The sequence below is a fragment of the Peromyscus maniculatus genome, chromosome 14 (assembly GCF_049852395.1).
Source record: "Peromyscus maniculatus bairdii isolate BWxNUB_F1_BW_parent chromosome 14, HU_Pman_BW_mat_3.1, whole genome shotgun sequence".
NCBI lineage: Eukaryota > Metazoa > Chordata > Mammalia > Rodentia > Cricetidae > Peromyscus > Peromyscus maniculatus.
Window position 1 is genome coordinate 84,983,281 of NC_134865.1, and position 5,539 is coordinate 84,988,819.

Consider the following 5,539-nt stretch of genomic DNA (forward strand, 5'->3'; position numbering starts at 1 on the left):
CCAGCGCCTGCCGCCTTGGCTCTCTGGGGATGGTGTTGGGGTAGCTATGTTGTCTTGGCACAAGGAATCTCTTTGTGGGTTCAAGACACCAACTCTGCTTATGCCTTTGAGCCAAGAACTTGGGAGTCAGAGATCGCTCAGTTTGAGGCCAGCCAGGGCTACACAACAAGACCCTGTATGTATGTATGTGTATGCATATATGTGTGTGTAAAAACTCATTCATACAGTAATCCCTACTGCAGCCCCCACTCCTCCCAGTTGCCCCCCTACCTCCCTTCTCCAGCAGAACCACTGCTCCTCAGTTTCCCTTCAGAAAAGAGCAGGCCTCCCAGAGATGTCAACTAAACATGACATAACAAGATGCAACAAGACAAAAACCTTCATATCAAGGTTGGGCGAGGCAACCCAGTAAACAGGAAAAGGGTCCTAAGAGCGGGCAAAAGAGTCAGAGATACTTCCTCTCCCACTGAAAAATCCCAAGCTAAACAACCACAGTATGTATGCAAAGTACCTGGCACCGACCCAGGCAGGCGCCTTGATTGCCCCTTCAGTCTCTGCGACCTCTGTTAGCCCTGCTTAGTCGATTCTGTGGGCCATGTTCTCATGGTGTCCTTGACCCCTCTGGCTCCCACAAGTCTTCCTCCCCCTCTTCTGAGGGGTTCCCCAAGCTCTGTCTAATACTTGGCTGCTGTGGTCTCTATATCTACTCCCATCAGCTGCTGGAGGAGGCCTCTGAGAGTAAGTGACTCTCACAGAGTGTAAGTGACAATCAAGGGAGCCCGTATGGGTCTGACCTAGGTCTTCTGCATTTATGTTATGGCTGTGTAGCTGTGGGTGTTCTTGTGGGAGCCCTAACAGTGGGAGTGGGGGTGTCTCTGATTCTTTTGCCTCCTCTTGGGACCCCTTTCCTCTTACTGGGTTGCCTTGTCCAACCTTAATGTGAGGATATTGTGGGAGGCCAGCTCCCACCTTTTAAAGGAGTTCCTATGAGGAGGAGAGAGGGATAAGAAACTTTTAGATAGAAAGATAGTGAAGAGAGAGACAGAAACACAAGATAGCTTCAGGAGGACCTGGATCAAAACCCAACAGTCCTGTCTACCTCTTCAAAAGGGCTTTTTGTAACAACGCCAAAGGGCAGGGCAAAAGACCTCCCCCTTGCTAGATCAAAGCACATTGCACAGCCACGTGGAGACCCTGTGTAGACCCTTCCAACCACCTGGTCACCACGCCCCTGGTCAAATCCATCCCCTTATGCAGCCCTGCTGGGTAAAGCAGACTCAGATTCTCGGACCCTGAGTAAGCTCTCACTAGGAAATCTCTGTGGGTCTCCACAGGATAGGTGCCGGTCACATTGTGACTTGTCATGCTGTGCTTGGTTGGTATCCCCAGGAGACCTCCTCTTTTCTGAAGGGAAGCAGAGGAGGAGTGGGTCTGGGAGAGAGGGGAGGTGGGGAGGGACTCGGAAGAGAGGAGGGAGGGGAAACTGCCCATCAGGATTTAATATATGAGAGAAGAATAATTATTTTTTAAAAAAGGAAATAAAAAGCCATTGCTGAAATTCAGATGTTGCCACCAGGTGGCAGCCTAAGCCAGGGAGCAGCAGATGTTTGCTTTGTTTAAAAACTGTGTGTATTGGTGTTCTGCCTCCGTTCATGTGTGCACTTGTGCATGCCAGTGGAGAGCAGAAGGGGCCGTGGGATCATCTGGAACTGGAATTACAGCTGCCATCTAACTAAATCTGGTCCTCAACACTGAGCCAGCTCTCCAGGCAGTTCCTGACAGATCAGAGAGCGGACAGAACCGGGGCTGAGCTGTCACCTCAAAGGCCCTACTGTCCGGCTTCTGCCGACCAGGCCCCACTCGCTGCCTCCACAGTCTCCGCAAACAGTCTTACCTGCTGGGGTCCAAGTAGCCGAATCGTGAACCTGTGAGGGGACAGTCCAGATTCAAACCATAACAAGGAGTCATGGGGGTGACAGGACAGACTCCCCCACCCCCAACACACACACACACACACACACACACACACACACACACAGAGCAGCTTTCAGATGTGGGACAACAGACAGAGCAGGACTGTCATCCTCCTGAAGGGACAAGTGAGCTGATAGCTGTCTCTACGGTATGGAAAGGGCTAGTTACCCCAGACATCATGGTACCCCGCTGAGGAGAGAAATGTCATGGTATGGAGGACAAAGCAGCCACAGGCGGCAAGGAGAGCGTGGGAGAGAGCAAGCTCTGGGCTGCCTAGATTGTCCGTGACCTGCGCCTGTGTGAGAAACTGCAGAAGGCTATGGACACCAGCAGTGGGCGGGGATGGGGGCTGTGCATATGTCACCACTGAGGAAAGAGAGCTCATGACAGGCACACGGGGCACGGGCCTTGGTCTCCAGCGTCTTAGTAACCACCCCAGTGGTGCTTACAAACAAGTCTCAGGAGGACAGCTTTGGCAGGATAAAGTCAGTATTCATTCGGGGGATACAGCAAAATCCAGCACCCAGTAACATGCTGTCAAAAGTGACCCAGCATGCAAAAGCACACACACACACACACACACACACACACACACACACACACACACACACAGCAGGATAAAGTCAGTATTCATTCGAGGGATACAGCAAAATCCAGCACCCAGTAACATGACCCAGCATGCAAAAGCATGCACACACACACACACACAGAATGCAGTGAATGTGAGCCCAGCAGGGAGGCATGTCATAAGAAAGCGTCACACTTTGCTGTTTTTGTTATGAATGGAAAGATTATCCTCCAGGATTCCCTGCCACCCCCATGTTGGTTCTTTGCACTTCTGAAGGAGAATTCACGCTGGGCACAGGTGGGCTAGGCAGTAGTGGGTGGTGAGCCGATGGAGCCAGGGCGGGGCAACAGCAGAGGGCTGTCTCAGGTGCCTGCACTTACGGGCCTGTTTACCAGTTCTGCTGCCTGTGTCCACTCCTGTGTGGTCTGGGTGGTCTTCCTGGAATCTCAGAAGCCCTCCTTACCCACAATTCACTGTGTTGCAGTTAGATGCATTAGATGCAGAAAAGCATATAATAATGTATATAAAGATGTAAAGACCCATAAACTGAGAAGTTTGCTAGAAGAGAGCAGTGCCCTTGGGTGCTCCCCAGGAAGGGAGCCATGAGGAGCCAGCTGAAACTTGCTTTGTGGTTTTTCCCGGAGCCCTGACCTTCCTCTGGTTGGCGTGGGTACCTCATATCCAGATGAAGCCTTCTTATTTATTTCCTCACGCCCCTGACCTTGCCATTTAACCCCAACTTTTATTTGAACTGTAACAGTTTCATATGTTGTAGATAAGGCATGAACAACACTCAAAAATGTATCACAGAAGAAAACAACAAAGCATTCACAGTTTATGTGATAACACCAAGAAATCCAATTTAAGCAGGACAGCGGTGGCACACACCTTTCATCTCAGCACTCAGGAGGCAGAGGCGGGCAGACCTCCGAGTCTGAGGCCAGCCTGGTCTATAGAGTGAGTTTCAGGACAAACAGGGCTACACAGAGAAACCCTGTCCTGGGAAAAAAGAAAAAAACAGAAATCCAACTTTTAAGTAACCCCAATTCCAGAAAAAGTCATGACAGAAAAAAATGTTCAAAGAAACAATGACAAAATAATTTCCAAGTATGATGAAAACTATAAACCCATGAGTCCAATAACCCAACCAAGAAAAGTACAAATGAAAATACTGAAAAACCCTCTGAGATGGCCTTTTGACACCATGACGTGATACCTGCCGATGGTGTAAGGGAGAGAGTTTTGCTTTGGTTCTTGGCTTCTCACATGTTGGTTCAAGGTCAAGCCATACGAGATGCTGGGTTTGATCCTTCGCACTGCTGAAAAGGCAAGGCCCAGTCAAGGTTGGCTGGGTCCATTGCTCTGGGCTGGGGGCCAAGCAGGACCCACAGCAGTGGGAGCTTGTGGCAGAGGCAACTGTTCACCTCCCAGCAGCCAGGAAGCAGGGATATCCCACCTACTGTGGGATGTTCTGTATGTCCTGTGGGAGCCCGTTCTCGGGTTCCTCGTGGCTTTACCCAGCAGGTCCGCATAGAGGATGATTAGGACCACAGGCCTGAGTGCAAGTGTCTGAGATGATCTGCACTTGGCTGTGCTGGGGGGATGGTCTGTATGTCAAATTGCTCTGATCGGTCAATAAATAAAACACTGACTGGTCCGTAGCTAGGCAGGAAGTAAAGGTGGGACTAACAGAGAAGAGAAATAAAAGAACAGGAAGGCAGGAGTCACAGCCTGCAGCCGCCGCCAGGACAAGGAAGATGTAAAGTACCAGTAAGCCACGAGCCATGTGGCAAGGTATAGATTTATGGAGATGGATTAATTTAAGATATAAGAACAGTTAGCAAGAAGCCTGCCACAGCCATACAGTTTGTAAGCAATATAAGTCTCTGTGTTTACTTGGTTGGGTCTGAGCGGCTGTGGGACTGGCGAGTGACAAAGATTTGTCCTGATTGTGGGCAAGGCAGGAAAACTCTAGCTACAGGAACCGGCCTGGGAAGAAGTTCAGATCCTAGGAATATACCCCCAGTGACCAGCTGTCACCAACCAGGCCCAATCTCCAGAAGTTTCCATCCCCTCTCAATAATGCCATCAAATTGTGATCCTACCAGAGGATTAACCATATGCCACAAAGTCATTTGGTGGTTCACACCTGTCACCTGACACACGGACAGCTGAAGCATGGGGATGAGGATTTCAGGTCTACATAGTAAGACCCTGCTTCAAAAACAAAAAGTAGCTGGGTGTGACAGTGCACACCCTTAATCCTTGTTGTGGAATAGAATATTTGTTTAAGTAAAGATGTGTTGCATTTGTTTGTGTTGCAGAATAATTGTTTAACCTTCTAAAGATGTGCCGCATTTGTTTAATTATGTAAAGATGCATTGCTGTTTTACCTTGCCTGCCAAAGGCACCTGATTGGTCTAATAAAAAGCTGAATGGCCAATAGCTAGGCAGAGGAGGGATAGGCGGGGCTGGAGGGTAGAGAGAAAACAGGCCTAAGCTAAGGCCGAGCATTCATAATTAACAATAAGTCTCCATGTCATGATTTGGAGTCTGGTGGTCCAAGAAAGCCTGCTACAAATCCTAGCACTGGAGAAGCAGAGGCAGGAGGATCTCTATAAGTTTAAGGCCAGCCTGGTCCTATATAGTGAGTTCTAGACCAGCTAGGGCTACAAAGTGAGCCCCTTTCTAGAAAAAGAAGATGAAGAGGAGGAGGAAGATGAGGGGGGAGTATATTGCACTGTGATTAGAAAAGATGCTTTGAAGGGACCTCAGGAATTGGCCAGAGCCAGGCTCAAGAGTGTGAGGGCGAAAGCTCATTTGGCAGGCTTTGCACTGAGCAGAGCGCCAGGATACCCATCGGTGCTGTCCTCCGTCATAAGCTTGTTTTATTACTGCTATTACTATCACCACATAAACAGCAGATTAAACTGTTTTGTGTGATACAACCATGTGTTTATTTCCTGACACTAGAGTTTAAGACTTCTGATTTGTCCT